At 39.1% G+C, this 12176-nt stretch overlaps 1 protein-coding gene across 2 annotated transcripts in view; it reads left to right on the forward strand.

Annotated features, from left to right (window-relative positions):
- The window catches only part of XIRP2 (xin actin binding repeat containing 2), a 115861-nt gene that overhangs the window by 11607 nt on the left and 92078 nt on the right, over positions 1–12176 (forward strand). The window contains exon 1 of one of the 2 annotated variants that reach the window (XM_088146698.1): positions 11155–11326. The exons of the other annotated variant lie outside the window; for it this stretch is intronic. The gene's annotated coding sequence lies outside the window, so the exon portion shown is untranslated. Of the gene's footprint in view, positions 1–11154; positions 11327–12176 lie in introns of those variants that run through there. 2 annotated transcript variants of the gene reach the window in all.

The following is a 12176-nucleotide window of genomic DNA, read 5'->3' on the forward strand; positions in this document are numbered from 1 at the left end:
ACTGGCTAATGACTCTGGATTAAGGTTTGCAGTAAATTAATAGTGATATCTGACTCCAAATTTTTCAGCAGTATTAGCAGCAGCCACAAAAAACTTACCTCCTATCCTAAACATCTGCTGGAATGAAGAAAGCTAGAGATAATTAGGAATTATTGTTGTGTGTCAAAAATGTGTGATCACCATTCATCTTGAGACTGAAAACAAATACATTTACTTCTAAATGAAAGTCTTTTTGCACAAAGTTCTAGTTGGTGGATCTCATGGCCCTAATTAAAACAAGGCAGGACAGTCTGAACATTAACAGAAATGCCGAATCTGATGACTAGGTAAATTCTGGGAATTGCATATAGATTTGCAAATATCAAATTTCTCAAACATTCCTGAATATTATTGGCAAGGCATATAGAAAATTTGTCAAACAGGTTAGTATTATTAACTTTATCAGCAGAGTTTGAAAAGTTGAAGCAAAGAGGTGGTTTTTCTGCCTTTCAAATGCACTCAGTGACTATATAGCTGTCTTGAAATGTGTATGGAAAGAGAACCCTAGTTCGTAGCATATATTCTTAGTAACAATGGAGGAAACACCCTTGATGCCTATAGCATTTTCTCTTTTTTCTGAATTTCAATTTCTTGTTTATTTCTTTACCTACTTAAGGTGTCAGAGTTCATCTCTAATAAAAGAACAGCAAGGTAAAGAGAGAGGGCATTTTCTTCTTACTATACAATATTAAGTGTGTTGTTGAGCTAGTGATATTGAAGCTGGGTATTAGATCTAAGGAAGATGAAAAAAGACAACCAGAATATTGGTTGCTGGGGCCCAGGCTGTAAAAGGAGAGACTAAAGCATTTTTCCTTATTCTGATGCCCCTCAGATGCATTGGATGAGATGATTCATCATTCCCAGCCAAAATGGGCATGCAGAGAGGAGCTAAACTGATTAAGGGAAGAGATGAATTGTAATAATAAATTATGCATGCTGTGGAAAAACTGGAGCCATTTTTCTTTCTCTCCCTTAATTCCAAAACTTGAGGTCAACCAATGAAATGGATTATATGTAGGTTTGAGATAGATAATGATAATTTATGGAATTAACTTTATAAGATGTGCTTGTTCAGTTTAAAGGCCCTGAAAGACATTGGAGAGATGTACCAAGAAGAGTCTCTTCATGGCTAAAACTCACCCTAATATCTCTAAATGAACTCCCCATATGCAAGAGCGGTATATCTCCAGAGAACTAACTGCTGGATGCAAACACCAGGCTACTGCCTTTCTAAATTAATTTGGAGCTTTGTAACAATTTAACTCACCTTTCTGCATGAAACAACGTGGGCACATAATTTGCTGTCCCTGTTGCCAATCCCTATCCTGCCTCTCTTGGCCCTTTCAGCACACTGCCAGCATCAGGGAAGGCATCTCTCGGTCAGACTCTGCAGCAAGAATGGGAAGCTTCACTCTGTGTTGTTTGTCTCACTCCCCACCATTACCCTATCTGGGCCACTCCCAAGTTATTATAATGTGAAATAAAGACATCAGGGCAGAAATAGCTCCTGAGAGGACCAAGGCAGACCCTGCCCTGATTGTGCAACTAGCTAGGTCCTATAGAGCAGGAGAACTAAAACTATTAACTGATAGGTTTTAGGACTCTTACTTCATATGGGTAGGAGTAGGTTGGGAGAGTGACTGAAGCTGAAGAATATGGGGAAAATGGCAAAGAAGCAGACAAGCTGAGCTGGGGAATGTTAAGATAAAGATACATTTAAGAATACAGAAAATGGAATCTGGGGAACCTTTTGGACTCTCAGCTCCTGCACAAAGGGCAGATAGAAGCTGTGGCCAAGAAGGCCTTTGCACAGCTCCATCTGGTGCACCAGTTGCATCTCTTTCTAGATTGTGCCACCCTCCAGGTAGTCACTCAAGGCCTTGCCACCTCATGGCTCCACCACTGCAATGTGTTGTACGTGGGGCTGCCGTTGGAAACCACTCCAAAGCTTCATCTGGTCCAGAATATAGTAGCATGAGCAATGGTAGGCCTGTCTCAGCATGCCCACATGACATCCCTGTTCATGAGCTTCACAGGTGGCCTGTGTGTTTTTCAGTGTGATTCAAGGGGCTGGTTATCACCTATGAAGTCCTATATGGCATGAGGCCTGATTTCCGTGGTTTCCACCCAGCTGGTAAGAACCAACAGAACCCCCTTGATCAAACAATGTCATCTTCTGGGACCCAGAAAGCATTATTTCTCTGATGTAGCACCTGCCCTCCCAGGTTCCCTGGGAGATCTGGATGCCTCCAACCCTGCTGCATTTCAGAAGGCTTTAAAGACTTGGCTGTTCTCCCATATGTTTGCCATATGTCACATATGTTCTGATGTCGTTGTATTTGTCATTTTGTTTATTTCCTTTGCTGTATTGCTATTTATTTTGTTGTATATGTATTGTTTTTGTATTGCGAGGTACCTGGAGTCAGATGGCAACAAAGTCAAAGTAAATAAGTAAATTAAGTAAATAAATAAACGATTAAAGTGGAAAAGTGAAAGTGAAAAAACCGCTCCCACCCCTCCCAACCTCCATCATGAAATAGAGGAACTCTACCTTTTAGAAACCTGGAGAGAAGTTGGTATCTAAAATAGAAATGGGGAAGGTAACCAGCATGAAGGGAACTCAGGAAACAAAGTGTTAATGGAGAGGACCAGTGCTGGAGAAAAGTGGCTGTGATCAAAGCTGGCTAGTGAAAAAAGAGTATGCCCACCTCTCAACACTTCCACACATATCTCTGATTCTACCCCCTGACTCCACTTGCAAGATACTGAGCGATGATGCATAATAGATTTTGCATATCTTAGAGCTGTTGTTGGATGGTGTTGGAATAATATTACTGTTATACTGGTATAGCTAAGGACATCTTAAGGCTGATTTGCTCATGGATTGGAGACAAGATAAGGACCACATTGTAGGATTAAGAAGGGAAGACTGTGCTATCACAACATGTTTCTGAGTGGTTAAGTGCATGTGGAGACAGGCCTTAGGCAATAGGATGAGATGTATTTTCCTCATCTCATCCTCATCTCATCCTATTTTCTTTAGAATCTTTCTGTACACTGCTTCCTGTTTAATCCAGAGAGACTTTTGATCTCTTTCCTGACTCCAAACATAGTCTTTCATTATCTGTTGCTGAGAGTGACCTGTCCAACTGCCAAACTGAAAGCCATTAAGGTTTTGGAGGTTAAAAGCAGTATGTACAAGTGTGTTCCTACTCTGAAATATTGCTTAATAAACCTAAACATTCATTTTTATTATCTTCCGAATGCCTTGTGAATTAAGCTGGCTCAGATGCTCCTTTTTGTTTAAATGTTTCCTCGGAAAATCAGCTTACATTTCAGTTTAAGCTTCCCACTACAACTACTCTCCTTTTTGAGGAAATGAAATTATTTAGAATTACTTGGCCATATTAAAAACTCACCAGTGCTCATTAATTTCAGGAGTTTGTATGAGAGAGAGAGAGAGAGAGAGAGAGAGAGAGAGAGAGAGAGAGAGAGAGAGATTGATTGATTCATGTTCTGGTATTAATACAGTTAATGATGCACATCAAAGGAATAAAATCCAACTTGTGATTGTACTACAGATGTAAATGAAGATTCATCATAGAGAATCATTTTCTTCCCTGGAACATGAAAGAACTACATGTTGCAGTGGGATTGATTTGGCTTTACTAATCTTCTAAAGATGGACGTAAGCAGTGCAGTTATGATTTTTCATGACTAGTATTGTTTCATGCAGTTTTAAAAGTAAATTGCAAACAGGTGCAGACATGGAAAGGACTTAACATCAGAAAATAAGAAACTGGGCAAAACTGAATTTGATTGGCTTCTCGTTAATTTTGCAAGTTGTTAACAGCCTGATCCTCTCCTGGAATTATATTGGCTGGGTGAGTGGACCAGATGGCTCCTAAATCCTCTTGCATCACTACACTGGTGGGGAAAAGTTATATTGCTATGGCAATATCTTTGTACCAGTGTGATGGCAGAAGGGGGAGGAAACCAGTGGCCAGATTAGGTTAAGTTAGTCTCAGAGATGGGACAGAAACTATTATAGACAAAACAATCAGTGAGAACAAAAATAAACAAAGGCAAATAAATGTCCTTTTTTCAGAATCTTTACAGAATTCCCACTTCAGGACTCTTTAGAAAAGATCCTCAAAGCATATCCTAAGGCCCATAAGAAAAGAGATGAATGGCCAGAATTTTGGATGATAGACTTGGAGGTCCTGCTCTTCCCTTTCATGAGTGGTAATAATGCCCAACATGATGCACTGTGCAAAAAGAGGGCTCCCTTCATGTGCATCAGTGAATAAATGGAGAGTGTAGGCTCTTTGACCATCATGCATATTGTTTTTCTATTGCCATGGCTGACCATTCATTTACAACTTGTTTTGGTTTGCAAGATAAGCCAAAGAGTAGACCAGAAAGTGCTCATACAATTCCAGTATAACCTTGTCACAATAGAATATTGTTTCAAGGACTATATTGTCTTCTTGGTGAAAATTTCCAAGCATAGAAAGTGCATGAGGCAAAAAGACCTGCTAATTTGCATTTCCTCACCAGATCATTCAAGAACCCATTACATATCACCTTCTCCATATCTTTTCATACTCAGGCAAGGTATATAGAAGCAAGGTTGTTGTTCTCCCTGAACATCATGCACATCATATGAAAAGTCTACAGCAGCTATAGCAATCAGGAACCCTGCTATTTTCCTGTGAGACCGCCCCTGTGCATCTTCCAGAGTTCATGGCAGAGATTTATGAAATGGGTATAATTCTACCCAGCATGGAAATCCATCAATGAGGTCCTCATTGCTCCATTTCCCATGCAGCTTTCAAAGGCTCAACAAGCATACATAAACTGTCATTCTCATTCCTCTGATGCAACACCGTTTACTCCAAAAGCTGATGCTACTGTCAGACAATAAAAGCAAAAACAATTCCATCCTTTAGCAAGGAGTGATTTAAAAAAAAAAACATTTGGCAATATTGTATATACATTTGCCATACTTCTCAAACTTTGGGGAGAACTCCACGAATGAATTCTTGAGAACTCTAGCTGAAACCATGAAGTTCAAGAATCTTCCAAGTGGGGGACAGCAGAGCAGAGAGAAAGAGAGAAGATAGGAACAAAGAGGGAATCCCTTTGTGGTCAACAGGATGAAAAGTGCAGAGTCTGTGCTTCTGAGGCTATAGCAACAGCATTTACTTACTTCAAATCCTCAGATATTCAGGAGAAGTACACACCAAATGCAAATACAGAAGGAGAATGTACACAAACCCATGTTTTTTTTTAGAGAAAATTGCCTGGAAAAAATGTGTAAATTAAAAGAGCACACAAAAATATGAATTTTTGAGAAAGCATGTGCAAATGCTGGTGAATTTCCTGCAGCTTTTTGAATTTCCAGCTGTCATCAAATACTCATTGCTTCTGATATACAGAGGCACCATTTGTGTAATCGATGGGTAGCAGCAAGGAATGTTGTGGGAGTGATTGCGTTGGTACATTAAATTTTGTTTCTGCAGCTCTTGTGCTGTTGGCACTGCTATTGGTTCAGTGATGATTATGCTAGTGGTAGCAATCGGATAGTGACTGCCTGGCATATCAAGACTAGGAATGACCTGTAATTTAGACAATTTAAATGCTGTCAGTAACTGTTAATTAGTCATTACCACTGACTAATCTTGTTCCCTGTTAACCGGAATTATGGCTAGGGAAGATAATGTATTTCAGTACAGGAAATGAAACTAAAATAGGAATGGCACATTCTCATCTAGTAAAAGCAAGAGATGGATGTTGTTAGCTGTGCTCTTACAAAGGAAGTGAAGGCTAGGATTTAGGAGGAAAAAACCCGCCCTAAGCTATATAGGAACATGGCTTTCAGCAACCTTGAAATTATTTGAAGTAATAAAAATAAAACAGTAGCAGTAAGTACAAGTAGCTTCTGGTAGATCAGCATAATTTAAACAATGTGAATAATTGCATGCAGATGAGTTCACCTTGTACTTATATTGCTTTTTAACAATGTCACCCCAGAATTATTGCTCATTTATAGCACTTTATGAGTGCCAGAGGACTTGGATTCTTACACCTATTGAAGGGAATTTATTTCAGAAACATTTAACTCCATGCATTTCTTTCATCTGATAAGCATTTGAAGAACTGATATCCGTGTGTGCAGTGTTTTCTCCTTGACATGTTTGTAAATAAGATTAGAATTTTTAAAATCCTCCTGCCTGATGTATTATGTGCACAAGACATAGAAATGGACTTTCCAGATTACTTTATTTCACAGTTTTGCAACTGATAGATTTATTATCCATTTACAGTTTGGTCAGTTTTGTTCACTTATTGTACAATTATCAAAGTACGGATCTTTGAGCATAAGACTAGTTCCTGTTTAACACATCCAGAGCACAGATCTATGTTATTCATAGTACTGTGGTTCTCACTCCATAAATATAAGAAAAGACTGTCGAACAATTAAATAATGTAGTTCATTGCCTTATTTATTTCAGGCTTTAATTGCCTCAAGCAAAGGTGAGAGATGTAAGTGTGTATAACACATCTTTGATATTGGTTGGGTCAGATACAGCCATTCATTGCTAAAGGTCATATTGTTTATATTTATGGTTAGATTATGACTTCACAAAGAGCAAAACAAAAACCAAACAAAAATCAAACCTCAAGCTGCTTCTACACCCTTCTGAACACTCTTACACAGAAATGGTCTCTGAATGATATATCTAATTGTGGCTCTGGCAAAATAAATTCAGAACGTATTGGTTATTAGGAATCACGGAACCAAAATAATTTTGTACAAAAATAGATTTAAAAGGAACTAAGTGGTTCTCCTGGGCTTCCAGTGCTCTAAACTACCTGCCTAACCAATCATAATTAATTTCAAAAACATCAATTCACATAAGAACTAGCGTCCTGCAAGGCCTTACAACTTTACACATCATGCAGTGCTACATATGGAAAGACTTTGGACTGAACAAGGGATTAACTATGGAGAGAGCCTTCTCTTTGGGTGTATTGGGCAAATGAATCTCTCCGGGCAAATGAGGCAACAAAAATTGCAAGGAAAAATGGGATATTCTGCTCTAGGATCCAGAATGGTAATTCTAGGAAAATACAGTATATTAGATAAAATTCTTTGATATCTTGAGGAAAGTTAAATCCTGGTCAGTCTTAGGGATGAGCTAAAGCCCACAAAAAATGCTGCACAGAGGTAAACAGGGGTTATGCAGGTAGCAGGATTCAAGGATAATTGTGGGAGTCAACAAATACAAATCACCATGGCTTTGAGGCTGTACTCAGGAGGGAACAGGACTGTATTATGCCAGGGAAAGGAAACCTTCTAGACTGTATAGCACTCAATGGGCAAAAGGTGCTAATTGCATAAAAAGGGCTCTGAATGGCTCTTTTATTCTCTGCTGCATACTTGCAGAGAAACAGATCAAAGTGCTTCATGCTGCACAAGGAGATCCCTCCTAGTCTAAGAGATTCCAAGATTGTAGTTGCTCTTACATGAGAGGAAAAGTAGTAGTTTTATTGGTTGTTATCTTACCCTTCTTTCTGCAAGGGAGGCCCCAATATTACTTTACAGTAGAGTACACTCCCAAGTGAAGTACATCTGCTATGGAACCCTTAGATGTCCCATGTTCATTGAAGTAGGATTTCATAGGTTAATCATATAAAGTGTACATGTCTTCAGGATTCTTGCTTATAGGCACTATTTACCAGACACAATTACCCGTGGAGATTTGTGATGACCCCATGCATTCTTTCTACTGGAAATATAAATAGTCTTTGTAATCATCTTTGGACCAGCCACTTCTTCTTCCCAATGATGGGATTTAGGTTGACTTTTAGGTGAACATTTGATCCTAAATGGCATGTACATGATCACTAGCTGATTTTTCCATGACAATGTCTTCCAGTCAATTCCCTATACTACAGGGATGAAGGGATAAATAGTATACATCCTGTGGAATGAAAGTTCCCCAGGAAGATTCTGCTTATTTGGTCGATTGAAAAATATAAAAGCCATCCTACATGGGACAAATAAGTACTGATATGCTACTCCAAAGATCTCATGGATGGTACTTAGCTGGTATTTCATTTTGGAAGTAAGAGTGCTACCATGTATCCTGCTTCAGCTCTGATACAGCCAATTTACAGGTACTTCATGAGGTAGCTGTCTGGGTTATAAATTGGCAGTCAGCAGGCATTTCCACATAATGGCAATTCCCTGGGAATAATTCCCTTAATCAATTGAGGAAACACATAACTCTCTTTAATTTTATCAGTGGAGGAAATACATTACCAATTAGGTTCTGAGCTCTCTGCAATTTTCAGGGCAATATTCTCATTCTCAGAAATCTCAGGATACCTTTGGGTTAATGGAATATAATCAACCCTGCACCCTGGTGACACTAGCATTTTATTTTATTCTTTTTAGGAAATGCAGATTTTTAATAACTCTTTCAATAATATTGCTGATGACACTTCATTCATTTTATCACACAGACTTTGCTAGGAAGCTTGAAAGTTGACTCTACGGGAGTTTGCTTAGCCAGAAGGGCAGAGGAGAATCTTACTGTTTGCACTGCTGTCCTTAGTTATTGTTCTGAGGGCACGATTTGGAAAAATCAGGGAGTTGGGGACTCTGGATTCAGTCAAGAAATCCTCTACTGCTTCTTCTACTCTCTGCCCAATAATTTAAGTTTTGAAAGTACTGGCCTACATTTCTATAGTCCTGCCTTGCTGCCTGGATTCTGTTTATAGAATGTGACAAAGAAACAAGCCATTTAATTTAGTAGTACCCATCCTATGATACTTTGCTGAGGTAAAAACAGCAAATGGCATCTTCCCTTCTGCCCCCACCCCCATTCCACAAGGTGCATAGTGTTCTAGTCTGATAAAGTTATTTTTGCACTTGAGTCAGAAAAAGTTCTGAAGCACATTCCCTCTTGGCAATGAAAAAACAATGCTAATAAACACATCCATATATTTCTGGCCCTTTCATGACACACCATGTTTGCTACCAAGGCAGTTGCCTCAATTTCTCCCAACTGAAGAAGAGCTAGGCCCTGTTTTGAGCTAAACGCTGACAAGTGAGTAGCATAAACTTCTGGTGACACATCCTGTCATTTTTATGTGTGAAAATGTAGCAGTGTGTTCTTTTGTAATATACTGTATACCCTGTGTTTGGAAGCAGCAGCTTCCATGTTTGTGTGATCTACATTCATTGTAGTATTTTGTAGTATTTTTTTAACCCTGTGTAAGAACAAACGTTATGAATGAAGTGGTTCTAAAATTAAACAAACTGAATTTTCAAAACTGCCCTGGAATCAGTGCTCTTCTTTTTATAGCACACTTGGTATTCATGCAGATTGGTGTATAAAATAAGTTTCACATTGGAAATGAGGAATGCCTACTTCTAACATAATAGTTCATCTTTTCCTTCATATAGTCATCCAAAAGGAAGACAACTGTGAATTAAAAATGAGTCCTTCCCACTAACAAAAGGATAGACAGAAAAAGACCCTATGAATCCAGACAAAATTCCTGTGAATTAGTCTACTTTGTCAACCTTGGGTGGCCAACACCAACTGAAGCCATCCTCAATTTCCCTATTCCAATAAATGTATTGCGTAGCATGCCTGAATCTGGACATGCGTGTGTGTGTATAGTATAGCTTCTAATCTGCTAGAAGCTTACTTCTGGAAATTTAAAATCTAGGACAAAAATTATGGTTAATTACTGTACATTAATAACTACTGACTATAATTAATTGCCTAAATATAAGTTATTCCATTTATAAAGTCAATTAGTCTTCTATATAAAATATACCTACCATTCTCTCTCATCCTTATGAACCATTGTCTTACATAGAAACTTGCCAGTTCACACACACAGTTCCTTCTAGCAGAAACATCACAGAAGGAAAATAAACAAGAGGTACAGTAGGTGGAACGAAGCAGAGCTGCACTGGGAAAGGAAGGGAAGATAAGTGGGGGAACAAAGATGAAGGGACGGGTATCAGTAACTGAACAGGAAAGGAATTAAGGTAGGAGAGAGATTCAGGTGTTACAGAAAGATAAAAAGTCCCAGCAGCCTGCAGTCATTTGCACCTCCCTTTGGTTGTTTTGAACACACTTTTTCATTTCAGCAAATATAAAATAAGTTCCCCACCCTCACCCTCTTTCACTGGTAATTATTTGGGGAAAAGCAGCTTGGCTTTCCTATCGGGAGATAAAATGTTGCAGGTCTTCCCTCAATATTTTTCTGATGTTTCACATCATCAGGTAGTTCCCAATTCATTTTAAACTTAGCTACAGGTGAAACCTAATGATAGGTGACAGCCTGTGGAATTCCTATGAAAAACTAAATTACTCATATCAAAACTAAAATTGAATTACCCCTCTCCCCCCCACTCAGGAGAGTTCATTCAGACAAAGGAATGGGGGCCCTTTTTGCTGCTTTGGCTGGGGTCATCAGTCTTTCCAGATTGCCTGACAGAACCAGGAGATTGTGAAGAGTATCCTGCTAGTATGAGTGAACATACTATACCAACAACGAGTCTGATGCTAAAACCCACTTCTTGGCCTAAGCTTCAGCAAACTTTTCCTCCCAACTTCATATAGTTAATCTTTAATTGTCACCTATTTTTTAAAACCTCGCTTTTCCACTTTTGAAGAGCACTGAAAAATTTGGCTAAACGTCTTCAGCTTTTCTGGGTTTCTCACAGTGTTCCATTTCCTTGAAATAGGTTTCTCATATTTGCCTCATGAATTAATCAAATGAATGCAGAGAAGAGCTAGGGGAAGGAGTGTTAGTTGGGGGTGGGGGGGTCCATGGGTGTGATGACTAGGGTGGTCTGTGTTTCTTTTCCCTAAAAACACCTACCTCACAAGGAGAAGGCTGGGTCAGTGAACACTTGATTGACTGCACAAGTGCTGTTACGCCAAGCATAGAGAGATGACAAAAGGCTCTATAAGATGGTCTTTACTAGCAGATTTCTAGAACAAGTAGTTGACTCAGGCACCGGCCTTGCACTCCTCAGCCCCTAAAAATAGGTGCCAAGTGCCATGGTGCTCATGCAGGGCTAAAATAAAACCAGCTGTCTCTAGTGACTTGCTTCAGAGAAGGAGAGGGGTGAGTTTCAGTGGAGCTGGTCTCCACTAGACTGTATATTCAGGGGACTGGGAACTTTGTCTCACAAAGGAAAGCAAGAGAGGACTTTTAAGAGAGGACTATCAAGGCCTTTCCTTCACAGGTAGGCTGCAGCTCTCTGTCTCTTACTGGTTAGTTGTGGACAGGATGAAAAGTAATTCGCTTTGTAACAATTCTGGGTGTTTGTGTGTTTGGGTCAGCAGTAAAAAAAATCAGGTGTTTCTCTCAGGGCATGAATTTTGCACATGTATTTTATGTACAAAATTCCTGCCCTGAATTTTAAATAGAATCCTGTTGTCAGAGTAGTAGCAGTGTTGAGGGAGAAGAAGAAATCCTAGGTAAGTGGCTTCTGAATTAGAATTGAAGGGGGGGAAGTCCCTCTTAATGCTTGAAATCTAAGTAATACGTGTCCTACTTGGATCAAGCGTCTTTTTGCAGAACTGTTTCTGCGAGCAGCTTTGTTTGGCTTTATTATCCTGATTTTCTAGCTCTGCTGCTGTGAACAGAGCAGGTTCTCTGTGGGATAACTCTGGAAGCTGAAGTAAGTATGAATTGGTGTTCAGCATTCAGTCACATTTACTGCTTTTTGAGCAGCTGGGGCTGAAGACAGAAAAAAGCCATTTTACTCCAACTTCCATAGGAAGTGGAATTAAACGACTTCTGAAACCAGATCTCATTTTGTTAGAAGAAACATTAGTCTGAGGGGATTTGTTAAAATCCCACAGACAGGATTTGTTAAAAGCCTTCAGTATTGTGCCTTTTAACAAATCCTGTCTGTGAATAATAACTGCAGTGTTTGAGTTTAGTTCACAACATTTATTTTTGCTAATGTTTTCTTTTTGTACAGTTCATGACCACAGTATTTATGAAGACTAGCTGGTTTTGAGTAAATTTTAGAACGCAAGACTGACAATTGGCAGAAGTTTTATACAGATGGTTTTTATTTGAGAACT

This window comes from Python bivittatus, unplaced genomic scaffold (genome assembly GCF_059951505.1).
Source record: "Python bivittatus isolate LINGU-HERP-01145 unplaced genomic scaffold, Pbiv_v1 ctg000480_np1212, whole genome shotgun sequence".
Lineage (NCBI taxonomy): Eukaryota > Metazoa > Chordata > Lepidosauria > Squamata > Pythonidae > Python > Python bivittatus.